Here is a 25,356-nt window from a genome sequence, read left to right on the forward strand (position 1 = left end):
GAACGGATGCACATAAATCTAAACAAGGGCAGAATCTTTAGAAACTGACATCCAGAGCGTAGGGGAATAGGACAGCAAATGGATGGTAATAATTAATGCTAGTAAGACTAAGCTGCTTTCCTTTTACAATTACAAGACGCCTCTCTAATCACCGATATCTATGACAAATGACACCCTACCTGGGATTTTTTTTTAAACTTCTCGGTCTAATATTCACTGGGGATATTTACTTGAACAAATATATTGAGGACATTGCGAAGGTTGCAGCGGAAAAGCTGAGCTCTCTCTATCGAGCTAGAAGACTACTCACACCTGAGAGTATCCCGTTCCTCTACAAGTCCACTCTTCGTCAAAACATACAGTATTTTCTCTATATATTGGTTGATGCATCATCCACTAACCTTTCCCCTCCCTTAGATCGGGTCCAAAAAGAGTTTTCAATCTAATACGTTCCACTTTGTCAACGAAGCTCCAGCCTCTATCCTATTGCTTCGGCGTTTCATATTTGTGTCTGTTTTGCATGGAGTGTGCTCTAATGAACTCGTTGCACTTTTGCCCGTTCACCGTACATATCCCCGACACACCCGCTCAGAAACAACATCTCACCCATTCACTGTTTAGCTCCCTAAATGATAGAAAGCTTTCTACTATAATAGTTTCTTCTCTCGAACAGCTAGATTTATCATTCTCTTCCTGCTATATGCTTCCCTATGTATACTGATATGAAGAACTTCAAATGTAACATAAACTAATGTCTTGTTCATCTCTCGTAGGCATTTTGCCCAAATTGTAGACCCTTACGTCCAAGTGACGATATGCCATTAAGAGATGAATGTGAGTTTTAAAAAAACAGAAAAATATGTACATTAAATCTGTTTACAGTTTACATACACATACATACCCACTGGGATACAAAATTTATAAATGACAGAAAAGAGAGTACATTTTTAACCGAAGACGTATTTCGGATTTTCTCATCAAGGGCGAACGATGATATTTTCATTTTTAAAAGAAAAAAGTATGAGAAGAACTTACAAATAAGATGAAAATAAGGTGAGCATATGTACAATTACAATCAAATAAATATGTACAAGGGGAAAGAAAAGGAAAAAAAGAAAGTGGGGGATAATACATTATATATATATATATATATATATATATATATATATATATATATATACATTTATATATATAAAAAAGGAATAGAAAATAAAATAGAAAGAAAAGGAAAAAAGAAAATGGGGGATAATACATTAAATATATATATATATATATATATATATATATATACATATATATATATATAACTGCTTCATTTACTCACATAAACTAATATACGAAAGTATAGATGTATGCGTAAACTTTAAGTATTTACTTCAAAAGTGCTCAATACGTAGGTAGAGCTAGTTAGTAATTATTAAAATGTATGGCGATTAAGCTACAAGGGAGAAAACTTTAAGAAAATTATACACAAAGAAATGAAAAAATTAGGCCTTAAAGCGGACGTATCAGCTAACATAACTTCCTGGACGTCACGTTAAACTTAGATAAAAACACATATGAACCATACTTAAAAGATAACGCTACTCCAATTTACCTAAACTCTAAGTCCAACCACCCACCATCAATTATAAAACACATTCCTAACTCGATCGTAAGTAGACTCAGTAATAACTCAAGCGATGAAAATGCATTGAGCAGGTCAACCAATATCTACGAAACAGCCCTAAAATAGTGGATACAAAAATATCGATATCAAATATAAGCAAAAAAACACCAACAACTATAATAAAATTAAAAATAGAAGAAAAAAAACTATAATTTGGTATACGGACCCATACAATCAAATGTTAAAAACAAAACTTGGCAAGAAATTTCTAGATCTTATTGAAAAACACTTTTCCGCAACCAACCCCTTACACAAAATCTTCCATAAAAATACCTTAAAGTTATCTTACAGTTGTTGCGAAAATTTAGAGATGATAATTAAAGCACATAATAAAAAAATACTAAATGAAAACAATGTAAACAACAACAAAATAAACAATAAAAAGTACACACCATGACAGAAATAAAAGCAACACTAGTAGAAATAATAATAATAATAATAATAATAATAATAATAATAATAATAATAATAATAATAATAATAATAATAATAATAATAACAAACCAACCCCGGACAAGAACAACCATACCATAAATAAAAATACTAATAACGAACAAGATAAATGCAATTGTAGACACCGCACACTATGCCCAGTCCAAAATAAATGCCTAACAAAAAGCGTAGTTTATCATGCAGCAATATTTGCGAAGGAAAACCCGAATAACAAGAAATATTACATAGGCATGACTTCCTTAGATTTCAAAACCCGATACTATGACCACGAAAGTACATTCAAAAATAAAAAAACGCCGTATAAAAACAACACTAGCGAATAAATACTGGGAACTCAAAGAAAACGGACATTCGCCGGTAGTCGAATGGAAAATAATGAGACAAGCTACCACGTGCAGCCATTTAGACGACCCATGTAAATTATGCCTCCATGAAAAATTTTCTATCCTGTACTTTAAAGAACCTCAAAATCTATTAAACTGTAGACGAAAAATAGCAAACAACTGTGTTCACAAATAAAACTTACTCTAGGATAGCGATACAAAATAGCTTTAAAACTAACAATAACAATAGAAAACAAACAAATAAATAAATTAAATAAACATGAATATACATAAACGATCACACATATATGTATATATATATGTATGTATATATATGTACATGTGGATGTACACATAGGTATATATATATATATATATATATATATATATATATAAAAGGAAGGAAAACGTCTACCTTAAACCACTAACCTAGTTCCAAAACAGATCCTTTGTTCGATAAAATGCATGCCCATTGGCTGATAGGAAGGGACGCGGTGAATACTAGAAAGCTGACTTGCTAACTAGAAATCCTCAACATATATAAAAACAAGAAGCAACCACAGAATTCGCGCATAAGCCTGACGAATCCTATAGTGGATGAAACGCAGAATATTCAGTGTAGCTTAATCGCCATATATATTTTATAAATTACTATATATATATATATATATATATATATATATATTAACCTTGATTGATTCGAAATTGTGACCCAATGGTAATTAAATTCATTCTAAAACGTATCGTAAAACCAAATCTAATAAATATCATCTACGTAAATCGCGACATGTGCAAACAATCGTGCGAGATGGGCCGGTGGTAAGAGTTTAGGCTTCTTACTATGGTGTCCCGATTTTTGATCTCCTTAGACTAAGCCTCTCTGATGAGTCTTAGACGACGACACACGTATCAGTGGATAGTGGATAATTATATTTAAAATATATATATATATATATATATATATATATATATATAATGGATATTGTTAAAAAACACGTTCAAGCGTACGAGTAAGAAAGGATGTGTCTCGCATATAAATATGCGGGGGGCAGCATTTTTATATCGTACATAGGACATACAAACAAGAGCGATGGCGTTGGAAATTTATGCATATGCATGTATAAATTTATATATGCATATACAATTGTGGTATTTTACAATTCATCTTAAAGGTTCAACGTATAAATGAACGCCTTCCGCTGACACGAAGAGAGTCTGAGTCGTGCAATGGTAAAAGATTCGAGAGTTTTCAAATGATTACTCGATCGACATCGAAATAAAAAAAAGTCGTCCTCGTATGCCAAATTCTTGATTATCCAAAAATTGTTGGCTAATCGCAGAATAGCTTATTGTGGGTAGGGTTGAGAGTTATATTTTTATTTTGTTATGTAAACCTGAAGGTACATACATCCCGAATCTTGTTTAAATTGAACACTGATTCGTCCCACATAGACATCATCACACTTATATTGGAGTGTCTATATAATATTACTAAGTTTCGTGTAAAATAAAAATATAACTCTCAACCCTACCCACAATAATAACGGACTATTTCTTGCATCTTAAGGGTCGATTCTACATCTTCTCTGGCTTGTTTTGCTTTCAATTTTCGAACAGATATTACTGCTAGTCGAGCATGCTTCACTACTAGTTTGGGAGAGTCACGAAGCATCTGGAAAAGTCGCGCTTTACTCAATGTATATTCTTTAACAGGTGACGACCTTTGAAGTTTTAACTTCGCGGATGAATTGTATAGTTTCACGTTTGTCAAGGAATTAGGCACCCCTAACCATTTTTATAAACTTTCTGATAAGGCGTTCAATTGCTTCAAATTTTATCAGTGCTATTTTATAAATCTGTATTGGCCATGAACATTTTGGAATTAATTCAAAGTATATGCGCTTTATATTTGCTTGTTTTGGAGGTCACACGTATCAAATGCACGTAAACGATCTTTTGTCATTGTGTGTAGGTCCTTCAAACGGTGTCGATGAGTCAGAGGTAGGGAATAATAGCGCCCAATGTCTTTGGCGCTCTTTTAGCGGATTGTAGGAATTTTGTTTTCGTTCATAAAGAATAATTTTCTCTGTGGCTTCTATTTAATTATAGATGACCTGCGATATTTTGATGACTTTGTTTTCATCGCAACCCATTTAAACATATCCTTTAAGCAGGTAATCATTGGTTTTATGTGTGATTTGGATTCTGTGACAAATGACACGTCAGCCATGAACGCATTAATAGTATGAATCTATTTCTATATAATTTGTGATATTTTCGGCATTATGCAATATCATCTTAATTACTAATACAAACAGTAATGGAGAAATAAATCCCATCACAATGTCAATATTATACTTTTACCAGTTAGCTTAATATTAGTTATTAGCAGATATTATATATATACATTTGAAATGCGCTCAGATGAGATTTCTAATATCTTCCTGAATTTTCAAAGATCCCATTGCCTTCTCAAGTAATGGCTATCTTACTGAGCCATACGCATTTTTCAGGTTAAGCAAAATACCAAGAAGTTCGGCAGAGTTATTCATTTTAGCCGTTTTAATTCGATGCCACAACATAGTGGTATGTTCGATGCAGCCTGGGAAGCCGGGAATTCCAGCCTTCTGTATAGAAGAATTGACATAGTAATTGTCTAGCAGGAAGTTTACCATAGCTTTAGCAATGACACCGAAGAAGATCTTACGTTATGTACGTTGAGTAAGGAAATTGATATATATATATATATATATATATATATATATATATATATATATATATATATATACATATATATACATATACACTTGTGCCCGATATTATTCATACCCCTCCTTGAAAATTGAGTTTATTAGGTGTAACTTTGTAAGAATTTATTGTTTACGTCCATATTGATACATATTCTTAATAAACCTCTTCTGATCATTTTCGTCATTTTAAAATCTCGGGATACTTGTAATAAAAGAAATATACAGCTATTTATAAAATCTGCAATGTTCAAAAATAATCATACCCCCTTATTTTTTCAGTATTAATCGAGTTTCTGACTGTTTGTTTCCTGTTTGATTCTTATTTTGAATGCTTTTATACAACCTTTGATTAATTTCATTGCGTTTTTTGCATTTTTCAGAAATTAAAATGATATCAACTGAAAACCAATAAAAGAATAAAAATTATTAGAATGGGGAAGAAAAAGAGCTTAGTAATGATCTTAGGACTAAAATTGTGAATTCACATAAGGATGGTTTAGGTTACAAGTCAATTTCCAAGAAATTTGAGGTCCCTACAGCAACAGTACAGAGCATCATCAAAAAATTCCAGAGCCACCACACAACAAACAACTTGATTGGTAGAGGAAGGAAAAGGAAACTGTCTGCTAGAGCCACCCGGAATATTGTAAGAAGTGTTAATGCAAATCCAACCACCACTACTAAGGACATTTTAGAAAATCTGGAGTCTTCTGGCATAAAAATATCAAGGCAAACATTGCAAAGGACTCTGCATGAAAATGGTCTGAAAGGAAGAAGACCAAGAAGGACTCCATTGCACACCGGAAAACATCTTGCAGCACGTCTAAAGTTTGCTAGGACCCATGTGAATTCTCCAGAGTCCGTTTTCTCAAGTATTTTGTGGACTGACGAAACAAAAATTGAATTGTTTGGCCATATGGATGCTTCTTACGTTTGGAGGAAGAAAGGAGAAGCTTACAACCCTAAGAACACCATACCCACGGTGAAACATGGTGGTGGTAGTCTAATGTTTTGGGGCTCCTTTTCGGCTAGTGGTCCAGGTAGTTTGGTCAAGATAGATGGAACCATGAAGAAGGAGCAATATTTGGAGATACTCCAGAAAAACATTAGACAGGATGCGGAGAAGCTCCATTTAGGACCAAACTGGGTCCTTCAACAGGATAATAATCCAAAACATACTGCCAAAATAGTCAAGAAATGGTTTGAGGATAATCAAATTAATGTTTTGGAATGGCCTAGCCAGAGTCCCGACCTGAACCCTATCGAAAACCTCTGGCACATATTGAAAACTGAGGTTAAAAAGCGGAAACCTAGAAATTTGAGGGATTTGGAGAACTACTGCATTGAAGAATGGTAAAAAATCAGTGTTGATGCTTGTAAATACCTTGTTGATAAATATCCAAAACGGTTACAGGCAGTTATTAAGAATAAAGGGCATGCTATTGACTATTAGTAAGAGAGGTATGAATAATTTTGAACTAGTGCCATTATTGTTTTTCTTTGTATAATGTTTCAAACTTGCATAATTTATTTATTTGTTGAGTTTAAATTAAATGCTTATGCTTGATTTATTGTTTGAAATCCCTTTAATATTGTCTACCTTCTGGTTTGAGCAATATTCTTATAGAAATCTCAAAGATCCGAGGGGTATGAATAATATCGGGCACAAGTGTATATACATATATATACACACACATATATATATATACATATATATATACATACACATATATACATATATATATGCACATATATATATACATATATATACACACTTATATATGCACACATATATATACACACATATATATATATACATACACACACATATATATACATATTTACACACACACACACACACACACATATATATATATATATATATATATATATATATATATATAGATATATAGATATAGATATAGATATATATATATAGCGCACAAGTGCATGTATTTGGTGACTTCAATGCCCACCACAGAAACTGGCTTGGAGTTTCTACTTACGCACACGCAGCTGGTAGCACAACACATAGCTTCTCTGTATATCATTCCCTATCACAGATGGTTACGTTTCCAACCTATTTCCCAGACTAGCAAGAACAACATGCATCACTTCGAGATCTGTTTTTCACCACAGTTCCGAATGATTGTGTTATGAATGCACACGGCCCCCTGGGAACGCTGATTACGCAGCGATAATGGTTGAAATCGCCCTAAACTCTATAGCCAAAAACAGAAGAGCCATTGCTCAAAACAACGAGATATTATAAAAAGGCTGACTGGGAAGCCATCACGGATCTCATGAGGCGTGTCTCATGATGAAATATCTTTTCACTTTCTGCTGACGAGTGCGCAAATGAGACCACTGAATGGTTTAAAACGGAAATTGAAGCACATGTATCCACGCGGAAATTTTATAGCAAGCCTCGCTCTCTCCAATGGTTTACTTCCACTTGTGCAGCAATTATTGTGCAAAGGCAGCATGCGTACCGCAGATTACAACGACATAAATCAAGTTCAAACAGACAGAAGTATACAGAAGCCAGAAGAAACTGTAAGAAAGAAATGGAGAAAGCTAAGAGAGAATTTACTGAAACCACCAAAAAACGCATGAAAGCACTGAAATTAGGGACACGTGACGTCTGGAAAATCTACAACAGTGTAGTAAATAATTGGTAATTAACAATTCCCCCACTATGCAACAATTATGAGGTTGTTTGCACAGAAACTGAGAAGGATAACCCTGCTAACCACCCCCATCCCAGACTTTCCTTTGCGGATAGATACCACAGTAGACGATCTGAACATCACCCCTTCTCAGGTGCATGCTATCATAAATATCTTGACACATCAAAAGCATGTGGACCTGATCTAATCCCGACTGTGCTATTAAAAAAGTGCCCTGCCGAAGTAGCTGCATTTCTCTCCAAACTTTTGAACAAATGCCTTAATAATCTTGCTTTTCTGCCTGCTGGAAAACTACTTTTGTGGTACCAGTTTTCAAAAATTCTGACGAAAGAACTGACCCAGTAAATTATCGCCCCATTAGCCTCCTCCCACTTTTCGCCAAAATATTTATCCATAATTAACCAAGCTCTAGTCCATCACCTTACAGATGCTAAACTTCTGACCGACCAACAATACGGATTTAGGCAAGCCCGTTAAACGGCAGACGTCTTCTCTGTAATCTCTGAACGTATATACCATCCACTGGAAAAAACAGGAGGGTAGACTGGTAGCTCTAGATATATCTAAGGCTTTTGACAGGGTATGTCATGAAAATCTTCTCAGGAAAATCAGATCATACGGTATCACTGGAAGAATACTAAACATAATTAAACCCTTCTTAGATAATAGAAAAATCCAGGTTGGCTTCGACGGTTCCACATCTAAACAATATGATATAAATGCGGGAGTGCCTCAAGGGTCTATTCCTGGGCATCTATTATTCCTAATATTCATAAATGTCCTCCCTGACACAATTGTCTGTGAGATGCGCATATATGCTGATGACACCACGCTCTATAACAGACATGACAGGAAAACAAATGGACACAGATCTAAAGAAATGACAGACACACTAGATGATGACCTCCGATCTGTATTGGAATGGGGACAAAAATGGATGGTCACCTTCAATGCTGCCAAGACAAAACTTGTTTCCTTCAATAATTACAAGAAACATTCTCTACCACAAATAGCAATGGCTAAAGACTCTTTATCTGAAAGTACATTTTTTAAACCCGTCAGCCTAAAGTTCAGAGGAAACATGAGTTTGATCAATTACATTGAGAGCATTGCCAAAACCGCTGTGAAGAAGCTAGGTTCTCTCTACCGTGCTAGAAAGATACGTACGCGCGAATGTACCCTGTACCTCTATAAGGCAACCATTCGCCTATGTATGAAGTATTGTTGTCATATTTGGGCTGTTACATCTGCTACTAGTCTCTCCCTCCTAGACAAGGTTCAAAAGAGAGTCGCCAACCTGATAGGTTCTGAACTGTCATTTAAGCTTCAGCCTCTGTCCCATCGATGAAATGCAGCTTCCTTCTGCCTATTCTATAAGTACTTTAACGGTGAATGCTCACACGAACTGCAAGCACTCGTACACCCTCGACGAAAATACCCCCGACAAACCCGACAAGCAGATAAATCACACTCCTTCACAGTAGAAATTCCTAGATGTAAGAGAGCCTTCTACTCCAGTAGTTTCTCCCCTAGAACCGCTAGACTTTGGAATTCCTTTCTGGGTTACTGCTTCCCCAACTGTAGAAGTTCAAGTGTAACGTGAACCGATATCTTGCTGCCCAACTTCCCACATAGTACCCCTGTAGATTATGTTCCTCTATAGTAGCCCCCTACATCAAAGTGACAATGTGCCTTGCTTGGGATGAAAATGTAATATATATATATATATATATATATATATATATATATATGTATATATATATATATATATATATGTATACTTTTTGGGTTCATATTTCATTCACAAAGATATCATTCTTCAGAACAGAACAGAAAAATATTGTTTGAATAAAGAATACAGTTCAGATTTTTCCTTAACCCATAAATTTTGGATGAGGGCTCATCTCTCCAGGGAAAAGTTATCAGAATATATTAGATCTAATTCAAATTAATACTGCACATACAAAGAGAATATACTTTAAATGTATTGCATTATTTAAGAATCAAAGGATATGAATTTATGATATCCGGATGTTGTCATAATCCTTGTATAGAGTGGTATACTGTAGTTAGAGTACGCGTTTGTTGAATAAATCCACATGGTAGGTAGATTCCGATTTATTGTAAGTTTTTTTTGGTCCTTAGTGATAAAACTTTGAGTCTTGAAAGTCCAAAGTATATTTCTCCTCATACTGTAGTCGGTATAGTCCGTGCATGAAGTGTCCGCTGGAAGCTACTTTTCTTCTGTAGATAAAAATTATACATTAAAAACCTCCGTAATACTTTTGATAAATACTCAAGACAGCTGGAGATGTTTAGCCTCAGACATTTGAAGGCTGGACATGAAATATGGATTCAATAAGATGATGCCTAACATATAGTAAGGTAACCATAAAATCTATCATATACGATATATTTTGAACATGATATTGGAAAATATAATTAATTTTTAACTTAAAAAAATTGCAGAATTAAGAATTTTTGGAAATTCAATTTAACATTATATATAAGTTCCTGATGCTGCAACATTTGAAGTTATATTTTTTTAGATTTTTGCTACAATATCTTTTATTTGTATTTCTAACAACTATTCCTGTTCATTTTCTAAGCTTAATGCATATCATATTACTTTTCGTGCTGGCCCTTTTCTATGCAATCCATGATTTTATAGGCCTTGCTCCGAAATAATATTTTTTTCGTGTTTAAAATCATGGTCATTGTCAACAATTCATAAAAAATACCAACCACTGAAATTGACTGAAATTGACAGAGATAAAAGATAAAAAGAGAGAAACGGAATTAACGGACGACGTTGCAAACGAAATATTATCAGTCTTAGAACCGCAAAGAGCATACCTTTTGTAAAAACTCTCTCTATATAACCCAAATAAAATAACATACTAGCGACATTCCCGCCATGATTTATAACGGTGTCAATGACGAAAATGTTGCTATGGTAACCAACAGCCAATCAGAAGAAATCGTCTCTAAATCCTCAATGTTTAAAAGTTGATATATTAACTAACAGCCAGTCTAAAGAAACCGTTTAGTATGTTCCTTACGAATTCTGATAAATTTTGAACACCAGTAATTTTATCATTATTTTTGTTTGAATGAACACAAATTGAATTTTTTTTTCAATATTGGTAAGATGGTGATTATTAATTGTAAATGTTGTTTTAAATTTGGTCTCAGAATGAGTTAGTGCTGAAGCTTTAAAACAGTTCTTGATAAGTAAAACTAACCCTTAACCATATATTCAACCACAATATTGATACAAAACCACATATACAAACAGGAAATATATAAGGGGGATTAAGCATGCATCTATTATGCATGAATAGAGGGAGACACTGGGAAGTAAATGAATATACGCGCATAGTTGTAGCTTTATGTGGTCAGCTTGTGTTCTCTTTGTTCTATTACCCCGCGTAAACTTATTCTGGTGTAAGAACGTTAAGTGAAATATCCCTACATTTTCTACTGAATAGCAAATAGGGTAATAACTATATTTTGGACTTTTATTTAGGTTCAACATATGTTATAGTTACTAATTCTTCATATCGTATATTAATCAGTGAAAAACGAACACTTCAAGATTGAAGGAATGTTGTTTCATAGTTATTTTTCCTATCTTAAAAGCCGCCGGGATGTTTTAACCTTCCTTTATGCGAATGCAAGTAAATATAAACGGAGCTTTTTAGCTTTATTTTAATACAAGCGGGGGGTACCCGGCGTTGCCCGGGTGTTTGGACGTGGATGTGGGTTCGGGCGGGGGTGGGGGTGTTAATCAAAACATAAGAATAAGCGAAGTAAATATATCGAAAAAACACAAATAAACTGACGTAAAGCAAACGAACGATGTTAAATGTAAAAATGGGAAAAACAAAAAAAGAAAACGCGAAAAAGAAAACAGAAAAACGAACGTTAAAACCTCTTTAAAAAATCGAAAAAAAGACATCTTACGCCACGATTCGAACCCAAAACCTTTAGATCATGAGGCCGCGATCTAAGCAACTGAACTAAGACGACGTCGACGAAATCCTGTCGCTTTTTCAAATAAATCATGTTCCGACGTCGTATGACGCATGCGTGGAACCGAATTCGTCATGAGAGGACGGCTTTTGCTGCCCCCTGTAGAAAACTTCTGATTTTATGGTGAAGGAATTAACGTTTTTGACTAATTTTTTCGATATTTTTCGAGCGAAGATTGGAACTTTAAAATGATACCGATCTGGCGAAAATTTGTGACCCGTGTCAAATGTTTTGCGAGACATACAAACGCACATACAAGCATACACGCATTTTCGCTTTTATATTTATAGATTAATCTATGAAAATGAGGTCTGGTGATTATTTAATTTATAGTGAACTTGCAGGCTAGCCTTCATTGTCCGGTCGTAGAATACGCTTAAACAGGGTACCTTTATTCATTCAGCTTGCGTATATATTAATTTGCAAAGAAAAATAATGATGAAAATGTCCTTCATAAAATTCCGTCTGTGTTTATTTACTATATCAAGCCAGCCGATGTTTGGGTTTGACGATAAATGCCCTGAAAAATCACTTTAGATAAATGTCAGTTTAAAAATATGCAAACGAGGAAATCAGTTGAGGCAATTTTAAATGATACATCTTCATTTATTGTAAATTGAACTAATTAATAATAATAATAAAAAAAATAATATAGAATGGTGAAGTACACAGGGGATCATTCAATCTGCAGTCGGATGCTCTACCAGTAAGCTATATCTGCAGATTAGAATAAATATGTTTTTAAAAAGAAATAGTAAGCTGAAATGTATTATCTCCCTTTGCAAGTATAATGTAAAATATTCACATGTATAAATTATTCATTTTTATATACAAGAGTAAAAAGGTGTATTTTAAAACCAGATTTTGTTTTTCGATACTTATCGGATAAATTTCTGTAAAAAACATATGTAGGAACACTGCCAGACGTACGCATTAGTATTGTCTGGGATTTACAAAAGATAGGCTCGACCGTTTCGGAACTTACGGGGAAGTAACCGTTACAGACAACGTGGCTTTTATATGATAGTAAATATTCTCTTTGCTATCGAACTAATGCAATTTTTGTCCAGGATAAATGTGCATCGAATAGCATAGATTTTGCTTGATTATAGCGCTCACTTGATGTTTTTATATTAAAGCTGTTCTATTGTATAATCTAATTTGAAATGGGATATATCTTGTTTACATAATTTATTATATATTAAAAGTATTATAAACATACCGCAGGAGAGTAAAGATTTGTAGCAAATTATGTCAATATTTCAGATGCGAAAACATTGTTTTTTACTAGTAAACATTTTTTTATAATGATACGTTTTTTTTTCAATAAACACATGTATAAATAAGTTTGAATATATATATATATATATATATATATATATATACATGCGATTTATAATCTAAAATACAGCCTCAGTGTTCTGCCTTAACAGGCCCGATTTGTGCAAAATATGATTGTTATGATTACTGCAATAAGTTATTTAGTCATTGGCAGTTTATTCTCTGTGTTGCATATAATGACGGTGCGAGACTCAAAGAACGCAATATCTGTCATGGGCCTGCGCCAGAAGCAGAGAGGGGCAAGAAGCAGAAATGCGCCATAAATATCTTCGCAAGTTTGTATTGAGTATGGTAGTGACTATTTAGAAAACAAATTATACGTCACAAAAGCTGCCATCTTTTTAAATGTAACATCCACTTCTTCGTAATTTTTTTTTATTTTTCGAGTTACTAAATAAGAGTATCTACATTTAAAAAGCTCCTTGTACGAAAAAGCGCGCAGCGGACATTCATACACAACAATTGCAAATTAGCATTAAACATACTGTTATGTAGAAAAATATATTTCGGATAAAAAATAATAAAAGGTTGCTCGTTTTAAAGATCACCCCCCCCGTGTTTTGAGTTAAAATAATAAGATACTACCATCATATATATATATATATATATATATATATATATATATATATATATATATATATATATATATATATATATACTTGATACTTTTTTTTGATAATCTACTCCTTAATTGCTATTTTCTTTTTGGCTAATACGATTTATATGTCTTTTTAAAAAAAATTATTTTGAGATTAGATAAGGTATTGTAGACGTTTTCCTTTTTCGCGAGTTAAAATGATATGTTATGCTTAATCCAAGATGTGTTAGAAAGATATTTACCCTCGCGTATTACTATACGTTTAGACTCACAGTTTAGAACACCAGCTCCGTTCTGCTCGGACATGGACTGGCTAAGCCAAAGCCAAAACCATAATAATATCGATCTTTCAAGAGGTATAAGCTATGTTTTTTACTGTCTGATGCAGACCTATTCTAGAATGCCGATATGATATAATAACCCGGAAATTTTGCAAGGCTTATGTGCTCATTTTATTAGGATCACTCGCTTAAATATCCCCCGTCTTCATGACCTTGTGCCACATAGTCATGCCGCGAGAAGGAATAATGACGAAGTTTTATTCAATCACGTCCATGGACGTAAATAGTCGGTTGTCATATAGTTTTAACAACACTGACATTTTCATAGTGTTAATATGCGCATTTACATTAACACTTAATTATTAAAAAAAAGCAGTTTGTATTTCTCTTTTTATGCAAACATACGAAAGAAATGGTATTTCACTGTGCGCATTTTTTATATTCTTTTAACATTTTACTTGTCACATATTAAAATATCAGTATTATTTATTTATCGCATGAAAGGAAAGAGAGGTTTATGAAATTCTATTAAAATCTGATTCACCTCCATAATACTTATGGCGATTCATTCTATAAGTTATTCGTTACAAAAGATATAATATTATTCTGGCTTAATTTTTTTATTACATGCTTACGTTTAGGAAAACTATGAACAATTTTGCTATCATCGAGTTTTAAATTCCTTCCTTTCGATTACAGGGAATAAGCATTCAAAACGAAATAGGGCGGTGGAGAGATGTTCTTTTACTAGAAAAGAACAGTAAAGCGGTACTCTGCTACCGTTTCCCACTTGGAAAACGTTTACAGTCAAAAGTTATAATTCCGTTGCATTTATTCAGTTCAAGAGACAAAAACACGTGCCTTTAATTACCGTTGTAATATTTATAAACAAATAGTTTTGTTTTACTATTTCCTTTTTCCCAACGTCATTCTTCCACGCGATATTTTTAGCGTCAAATACAATTCGCCGACGATTTAGCAATTACTATGCACACAACTAAACGGGTTGTGTCTACACAAACGTCGTGTTCGGTTTTTAAAATAGCGTATTCAATTTTACATCATAAAATATTTGTGCATTTTTTTGATGGTTGAAAATAAAAGTGTCTGGTCTGAAATTGTTTTGTTCAGACGCAAAATAAGAATCGTTTATGACAAAATTGTTTTTAGAGAAACTGTTTTTGCCTTATATTCAATACAATATATTGTTTTCTTTAAGAGATATGACTAATGCTTTTTTCAGTGAGGTAAAGATAATACGCAAAATGTTAAGACGCAATTGTTCGATATCCCCATTTATCATACAAAGACAGTGTACTAAAATTTCATAAAACATTTGCATATATATATATATATATATATATATATATATATATATATATATATATATATATATATATATGGTGTATATAACGGATAGAACAATTGCAGTAGGAAATCTTATAAAGAGAACTCAGTTTATAGTAGAGGAATGAAAGTTTAAAAAATAAAAACGTAACAACACGTTTACGTTTCGCGACTTAGCAACTAATAGACCAAGTAGCAAACCTCTAACTTTATATTCAAAGAAGAGTTTGGCAGAGAATTTTCGCACACACGTGGTCAAGGTCGCACACACGCACACACGCACACACACAAATATATAATATATATACATATATATATATATATATATATATATATATATATATTGACAGCTTGGTGTTTCATGGTCTTAAATATTATATGTAACTTCAAGTAGATTTCCTATTTATTACTAGAGATCCACATCTTTATTGATTATTAGCAAATACAAAGGTATGTTTTAAAAAGTTATTAAAAATATTTCTTGGTTGAAAACGCTAGCATCGCATTCAGAAAGCTTCTGCTTCAGCCTTAGTCGTTAATAATATCTGTATAGTTTCTACGCGTATAGTTTACCCAGAGGTAGGGACGTGCTGTGAAAATTAAATAACAGCATGAATAATGTTTTATTCTGCTTATCTTGTCAAGGTAAACTGTTTGTTTTACAATTTTGATCTTTTACCAGTAGTGTTTTTCTGCTAAAAATCAAACCAAATGTGTGATGAATGTTAAAACTCTCAGAGAGATGTTTCGTAGCCTCTATTCGTACACACATTTACAATATATACATACATACATACGTACATATATATAGACATATATATATATATATCCATCCATCCATACATACATACACACATGCATACCATTGTTTAGACTTATATATATGTATGTATGTATATATATATATATATATATATATATACATACATCTAAACAATTGTATAGAAAATAAAAACTATGCGCAAATAGAGTTATGTTTAAATAAATTAGCTTGTCTTACACACACACATACACGCACACACATATATATGTGTATATATGTGTGTGCGTGTATGTATGTCTGTATGTATTCTAAATGTGTGCACAAATAGAGGCAGCGAAACACCTTTCTGAAAATTCTGTACAAACATTTTCGTGCGTTGTAACGTTTACATCTTTAAATTCTAAACTATTATGCAGAAAGTAAAAGAGATGCATAAATAAGTAAAGTGTAAATAAATACACTAGGCTTATCAATACCAAAACGAGAAAGAAAAAGGTTATAGATATAACAAAGATATATCTATAATGTTGGGTTTTTTCTCGCTCTAGTGTTTATAAAAATGCCCTACTTTATTATTTACAAAATGATTAAAACGAATTTCCTAATATACTTATGCACCGATCTTCAAGCGGCTTAATGAAGTTTTACTTATTAGCATTATTTTAAAATGATCGGTCATAACTTTATTATTACGTTTTTAAAGTGTGTTATTAGATTATTAGTTTCATTTAATTATTATTATGCAACATTAATTCATGTATAATTTTGACATGGTGCTTAACTGTGTATAATCTATATATCTATAAAAGTGAACATGTCATTCTGTGTGTCTGTTTACATTTCCTACGCAATAACTCTGTCAAATTTAAGTCTACAGGTTCGAAATTTGATATACAGTGTATTGAAATTTGGGAACATCTTTGTAATCGGCTATATATTTGGCTGTTAAAGGGGTCATAGTTCAACGATTTGACCTTTGAGAACTCTACCAAATTCCTCCGCCAATTTGGAGTATAAACAATCAAAATTTTAGATAGGTTTCTTGGACATGAAACCCGATTAAAAAGATTTTCCCATATCTTAATATCCTGTATATCAAATTTCGAGTGTGTAGACTGAAAATTGACAGAGTTATTTGGTATGAAAATGTACACAGACAGATAGACAGACAAAAACTTTCACTTATATATATATATATATATATATATATATACATGTGTGTGTGTGTGTGTGTGTGTGTGTGTGTAAACTGAGAACGGATATGTGTGTGTGGTATATGTCGTGCTTTGTTTTCTTTAAGCGATTACTAAAAATATTATCACAGAACGTTTGGCGTAAGTATTTTATCTATAAGCTATGATTTTTTCAAAATAACAACATTGTAGCAGAAACCTGCTTTTGAATATTCAGATAAATCTTGATGTTGGAGATATTTTTAACAATAGCTATTTTATAACAATTAATTACTATTCACAAAATTTCAGTTGATTTGGACTATTTTTCTAGAAGGCATAATGTCCCCACGTTATCTTATTTTACATTTAAAATAGTTTTATGCATAATAATTAAACATTAATTAAACAAGCGTACATTAAATTATATTTATTTTTAAATCTGTTTAGTTTAACCCTGCAATTTTTAGCATAATCGAGAAGCAAAATAAGGTATTGGCTTTTGCTCAACGGAAAAAATATATTTTTTCATCAAGATTATATTATAATTTTAAAATTTTAAAATAGATATTAAGGCGAACGCAATTGGTTTTGTTCAATTAATTAAATGTTTTCATCTTGCGTCGGATATTTTATTACTCATTTGATGTTCTAGTACTATATCGTTTTAAAGTCGATATCTTCGCATCGGGCTTTCTTAATCTCTTTTTTGTTTGAGAGGCTTATAAATAGTTCGCCTCTGGTAAAACTAAATGTTCTTGCGTTTAAAAAGATAAAATAAAAGATGAAAACATTTTTTTTCATTCGTCTACGAAATTTATGTTTTTTTTCAATTTCCCCAGAGACAAACAATATTTTATATTCTTATTTCAGAATCAACTAAGAACATAAATCTGCATTTTTGTTTGTTTCATTCTTCTACTATGGATAAATAGTAAATCCACTCGAGAGCCGGTAAGTATTAGATTCCCTATATTTTTTTTTACATAGAAATCACCACTTATCAGGGCCAAAAGGCCACTTGAGGATAAGGTTTAAAGAGTGTACTGTAGAAATTGGACAATATAGTAATCGTTAGCAATGCAAATTCGGTAAATTTTTTATCAAGTGGAACGGCTCATCAAGAACTTTTTTACATTAGACTTGAAGACAACAATATTGTAGTCAGCTGGAAAGCAGGAAAACGGAAGACGATTCCACAGGCGTGCAGTTTTAAGAAAGGTCTGCTCATGGAATCTACGTTTAGGTTTAGGCACAGATAACGAGTGGGGGTAATTATTGATAGTGTTTTCAGCTAGACAAGTGTTTCTTGTGAAAGTTTTTCGAGGGGGGACCATAGATTGAAGCTCAGTCGAACACTTTCTATGAAAATAACGATACAGCAGAGACAAACTGGCAACATCTCTTCTGTGTGATAGAGGTTGCAGGGAAGAGAAAAGGACATATCCTACAAGGCTACGAAGTCTATTTTGAACTCTATCAAGGCAGGACAAGTTCTTTCTAGCAGCTCCTGCCCAAATGTGGCAACAGTATTCCATCCTTGGACATACCTGACTCTTATATAGATAGATAATTGTATTAGCAGTGAGATATCTACTGGATAGATAGAATGATCCCACCATTTTTCCAGCGGCCTTGGCGACAGATTTGATGTACCTTTTCCATTAATGATCAGGAGTAAAGGTCAATCCCAGAAGCTTGTCAAAACTTGACACCTCCTAAAGACAAGAGCCATTTATTTCAACTGATGACAGATGGGGGTCAGAACATTGATGATGTAAAGATAAAAGCTTGGTTTTAGATGCATTAAAAGTAACCAAGCACTCCTTTCCCCATTGTACCACGTGCTCAAGATCAGAGTGGAGACAATCGGAGAGCAACTGGACGTTTACTGACTTAGATGTGCTACCATAGATGGTAGTGTCATCAGCATAAATGTCTACAAATGATGTAAGGATGTGATTTGGAAGATCATTAATGTAGATCAGGAAAAGAGTTAGGCCCAGGATAGACCCCTGAGGGACTCCAGCATTAATACTATGAGCTTCTGATTTTTGCCTATCATATGAACCTGTCAGAAAGAAATTATTTAATAATTGAGAATACATTTCCAGTTCTGCCCTAGCTTGAGCTCTTGTAAATAAACCTTCATGTCATACCCTATCAAAGGCCTTAGTTATGTCAAGAGCAATTGCCCTAGAAAGGTTGCCTCCGTCGAGGGATTTGCTAATCCTATGCGATATAACTCTAAGCACATCTGCTGTTGATCTAGCGGAACGGAAACCATATTGTGTGTCACTAAGAAGGGTATTTTTGCTGAGATAGTTGATTACTTCTCTAGCAATTGCCCTGTAAAGGTTGCCTCCGTCGAGAGATTCGCTTATCCTATGAGATATAATTCTAAGCACATCTGCTGTTGATCTAACAGAACGGAAACCATATTGTGTGTCACTAAGAAGGTTATTCTTTTCGAGTAGGAAGGGATGAAAGTCTGACGTGTTTACTTCCGCTGATGGCGTCATTATCTTCTGTTTAGAAAGATGCATATAGTATATTCATGATGTACTACATTAACATAAGATGTCATATTACAAAAATCACATGGATGTACTGTTGATCCCAAAAATCAGGTAACTGGATCAGTGCCCACTAGGGGCTTATTTGTAACATTCCAAAAATCACGTAAGTATATCAAGTAATCCTGAGTTAACATTTTCGTCCTTAATAAATAATTTCAAAATCTCTTCTTAAAGAGGGTGGAGGGATTAAAGTCATTGGCATGCTGAGACTGATACTACACTCAGGAATTCATGTTTAAGTAATTGTTGACAAACCCTAACTGTGTTAAGGTTTTTATGTATTAATTTCGAAAAGCTGCTGAAACACTTCATGATTTAAACATTACTTTATTGCAAGTATATTTTAAACAGTGGGGTAGGGATATTAAGTATGTCCCGGAAATGGTTGAAACCGTTTACCATTTTGACATTACTTTATTTTATGTATTTTTTAACAGGTGGATATGAAATCAGTCCCGGAAATGGCTGAAATCCTTAACGCCTTAAACGTCAAACATTACTTTATTTCATGTATATTTTAAACAGTTGGGTGGCGGATATATAGTCAGTCTCGGAATTGGATAAGATAAGTGCAAATATAAAGTAGCGGAATTCATAGCGTTGCCCAAGATCGAATGAGATTCGTGGAAGATATATACTAGCAGACTACGGAGCGCCATGCGCGATTAGATGAAATAGGTGGAACATATATACTATGAGAATACCCAAAATTGATTTCTGCGTTTATAATGAAATAATCAGCCCAGACAATATATCAAAGTTTTTTCTTTCATTTTAGTAAGGCGGGAGCAACAATGTAAGTTAACATTATGATAAATGATTGTCAAAATTAGTAACATTTCAAAGAATTATCAAAAATGATAAAAAGTGGGTTAATTGATTGGTGTGTGTGTGTGTAATGAAAAAATCAGCCCGAACGATACATGGAAGTTCTTATTTCAGTAGGGGGACGATAATGTGGGCGAAAATTATGAAAAATGATTGTCGAAATTAGTAACATATCAAAGAATTATGAAATATAATGAAAAGTGAGTAAATAGATAGGTGTGTTGTAATAAAATAATCAGTCCAGACAATATATCTAAGTTATTATTTCAGTAATGGGGGTATAATGTGAGTTCAATAATCAAAACTTATTATTGTCGAAATTAGTAAGCTATCCAATACTTATGAAATGTGAATTAATTTATTGATGTGTTTGCAATGAAATAATCAGCCAAGGAAATATATCAACGTTGTTGTTTTTGTAAGGGAGAAGGGCGATAATATGGGTTTAAATTATGAAAAATTGTTGTCTAGATTAGTAACATATGCAAGCATTATGAAAAATCAATATATGTAAGTAAATTAATTTATGTGTTGGTAGTGTAATGATATACCCAGACAATATATCAAAGTTATTATTTTAGTAAGGGGGCGGGATATAATCTGAGTTAAAATTATGAAAAATAATTGTCGAATTTGTAACATATCTAATAATTATAAAAAATTATGAAATGCCAGTAAATTTATTGGTGTGTTTATAATGAAATAATCAGCTCAGACAATAAATCAAAGTTATTATTTTAGAGCAGGGGACCATAATGAGGGTTAATACTCTCACAAAATATTGTCGAAATTTAAACCATATCCAAGACTTATGAAAAATGATGAAATGTGTGTTAATTTATGGGTGGGATTGTTATGAAATAATCAACCCAAATGATATATCAAAGTTATTATTTTATTAAGGGTGGGCGATAATGTTGGTCAAAATAATCATAAGTTTTGTCGACATCCGTAACATTTCCAAGAATTATGAAAAATGATGAAATATGTGTTAAGTGATTGGTGTGTTTGTAATGATATAATTAGCCCATACAATATATCAAATTTATTATTTTACTATGGGCGGTGTGATACAGTTTTAACAAAACGACCACAGTGTCTTTATAGAACATTAACTCCATAATTATATATACGAAATCTGTAAGAATACAAATATCATTTCTAATCGTACTTTACGCGCGGGCTTTGCCGGGCGTTCGTGTTATCTTAGATAAGTAATTTTCCAGTTTTAACAAAAAAGATAAAATAATATCAGAACATCTCTAATTACCCCGAACATCTACATAATGCCAACATCAATATATCATATATGAATGAGTCCTCTGTGGAGTTTCCACGGGTCTCGCTAGTCACTTATAATGATTGTATATCACAACTTTACCCTAAACAAAACAGACTGGCTATGAAATATACATGATTATTGTGACATAGAAGAAAGTGCTACAAACTTTTCTAGGTGAGAAGCGGTTCAGTAAAATATTTGTACACTTAACTAAATTTTTGTATAAACCTACAGTCTGAGAAACATGAAGCAGGAATAAAATTCCAAAGTTTAACCGAAAACATAATGGAAGAAACTTTCAAGTCGAAAATCCGCTAGCATTCGGAACTTTTTGTGAATTATATGACTTTTCTAACTGACTGGTCGGCGATGTATATGATACTGGGGAAAGAGTGTCATGTTAACTAGTTCATCGGGTCAAATTGAATTAAAAATTAGAGTGTTAAAGAAGCACAGAAATCCCAGATTGCGAGACTAAACCTGAGCAATAGATTAATTATTAGTACGGGTGCATATTACAGAAGATATTTTTGTGTGCACTCTGTCTAAAAAGGACTAACAAATGTTTGATTTATCAGCCCAGAGGTAGCAACAATGCTTCCAGGTTAGTTTTTAGTCCTTTTATAGACATAGAGTCTACAGGTGTATAATGATTTATCTCTCGGTAGACGTTACCCACCCTACTTGAAAACACTTGTGCTATACTTTCTAGTAATGTGGTTCAATTCATAATACCTGGTAATATTAGGCCGAGGAACGCTGAATTATCACGCCTCTATAATTGGCTATAGTAAGTAGTTGTTGAACATATCTCTTATAATTATTAAAGGAAATGAGATTTTCCTAAGGTCGATTACATGTCAACATCAGTTGATATCCCAATTACACTACATGTTCAGTGTTTGTTCTACAGATTTAGCAATAACCTTTGATATATGTGTGATTGTTTTAACCTAAACTGAGCATAATGTCGCCTGCAAGTATACATGTCTATACACAATTGAATCAGGAGGGTTGCCTATCAACACCAAGTGTAATAACGATTTATAGCGGCACATAAGAATAAACAGATTACTTATTAGATATGATGGTATTTAGGATCGTGGATTTGATTTTAGATAGGATGATATAATCGTATAAAATGTTTGTCGCATGAATTAATTTTCTATGAAAATATTTTTATGATAAGTATTGTATAAACATTGGGGTATTCCTAGATTTACTAGCCTTCGAAAGCATATGCTTAATCAGTTCAAATGTGACTGTTGAATCAACCTGTAGTGGAATTGATGATTAGCAAAATTTGGTATACATTGGTTTGGTGATAACTTCATTGGCCAGGTTTTTAAATGTTTTTTTTTCCTGAACCACAATTCTATAAAACCAGCACCATAAAACAATTTTCTAACTATCAGCGAATGAACGATTTTCAATTGGATTTTTAAAGAATTTCTAGATAATAAAGGCAAGCTCACTAAAGGATTTTTCTTTATAAAGCGGGTGCATGATCAAGACCGCATGTTTTAAAATGTCGCGGTATTTTTTTTTAATTTTAAAGCACGATGGGAGAGTTGGAAGAAATGTTTTTTGGACTCCAAGATAGAGTCCAACGTTAACCTTTAGAAGCTCAGTATCGTGTTACCACTCGCAATGCAGGCGGCACCAGGGTTGCTTGATAGCAAAGAAAATTTGTGACTGCTTATTATCCGAGATACTATTATAAGATTTTTCAGAAATCCTGAGGGGTCTTCCGTTCTCCGACTCAATGAGGTTTCTGTTTATCTTTCTAAATATAATCCTAGTTGCAGGTATTTCACGCTTTAAACAAGTCCCAAATGCTCTCATTTTTTCTATTTGTATATGAGTGATAGTTAACAAGTCTGTTAACAAGCATGTATCGTTTTACTAGCATATAGTAAATTAGTAAGTATTTCAATGATCAGTGTAAAATTTAGTATACAAGAAAGTTCAATTTGTCTTAATATGTTGTGCATCATTTACTACATACGAAGTCAGCAGTGAAATATTTTTCAACAGAATAATAAGTGAATGTGGCAGATTTAGACAATGCGTTCCCCCTAGGAGGTATAACAATTACTATTTCCTAAATTTAAATTCTCCTGAAAATTTAGATTATTTTAATCGCGTAAACCCTATATGAGAAACAGAATTTCTTACAAAAGCTTACACTCTCTCTATATATATGCAACTAGAGTCTGCTTTTCTCGAATGCTCCTCCATCGTATAATCTAGTTTAATCCACCGATTCAATGCTGTGTTTTATTCCTATCTGCAATATCTTCATAAGAATAATAATTTGAAAACATATGAATGCTTTAAATCACGCTTTACATAAGAAAAACTTTCACACACATTTAAACTTGGTATTTTTATATGCGATGATATTTTCTATAAATTAAATGATATATATATATATATATATATATATATATATATATATAAGTTTCAGACCGTTTATTAAAATATATACGAACACGAAAATTCCCTATAAATATTTGAAGATATTTACAATTCCTATGAACATGAGGACAAATATGAGCGTGTCGAGAAAAAAGAAATAAAATATATAATAAATAGAAATACACTGTTTAATAGGACACGTAAAATATCACGGTAAAATTATTACATAATTAGCTGTAAATCCATGGTAAGTTAAAGGAGAGGTGTGGGTGGTCTTATTAAAAAAGTTATTAAAGATACACCGAATATCCTAACTTCCTACGCTTATCCTGACTACATGTTGGCTTTATGGGAGCATAAGCATACACATTTGTGTATATGAAAATAGGTGGAATAATCTTTATGGATTAAAGGGGAAATAACTAACGGCTTTAATAAATAAACTTTCATTTCATTTTACAAGTCAAGTAGTGTTATTTAATAATAATTGAAAATAAATGCAATGAAAGATAAATTACATAACTAATAAATAAAATAAATCTACGTTAAATAATATTTCTAAATGGAACAATTAAAACAATTATATTACAGCAACAAAACTTAATTACATGAAGCTAATCGTTTAAAATATTTTAATGTAATACGCAAATGGGGTTACTTCGTCAGCGTTGATATCTTTGTAATGAATATTATATATACAAATCATATTGAATGAAAATAGGTAGAGCTCCGCTTTCAATATAACAATCAATTTGTAAGATAGTGCAGATTTTTACATATGAATCAAGTCGTGAACGAAAAACGCGCAAACAGAAATACGACTT

General features: G+C 32.7%; 1 protein-coding gene across 15 annotated transcripts in view; it reads left to right on the forward strand.

Moving 5' to 3' along the window:
• Nucleotides 1-25,356, forward strand: part of LOC145286115 (uncharacterized) — an 863,779-nt gene that overhangs the window by 715,200 nt on the left and 123,223 nt on the right. For 9 of the 15 annotated variants that reach the window (XM_080134803.1, XM_080134809.1, XM_080134810.1 and 6 more), the window contains one exon: nucleotides 18,296-18,376. The exons of the other annotated variants lie outside the window; for them this stretch is intronic. The gene's annotated coding sequence lies outside the window, so the exon portion shown is untranslated. The remainder of the gene's footprint in view (nucleotides 1-18,295; nucleotides 18,377-25,356) is intronic. 15 annotated transcript variants of the gene reach the window in all.

The sequence above is a fragment of the Euprymna scolopes genome, chromosome 10, assembly GCF_053919585.1.
Source record: "Euprymna scolopes isolate OS-2025 chromosome 10, ASM5391958v1, whole genome shotgun sequence".
Lineage (NCBI taxonomy): Eukaryota > Metazoa > Mollusca > Cephalopoda > Sepiida > Sepiolidae > Euprymna > Euprymna scolopes.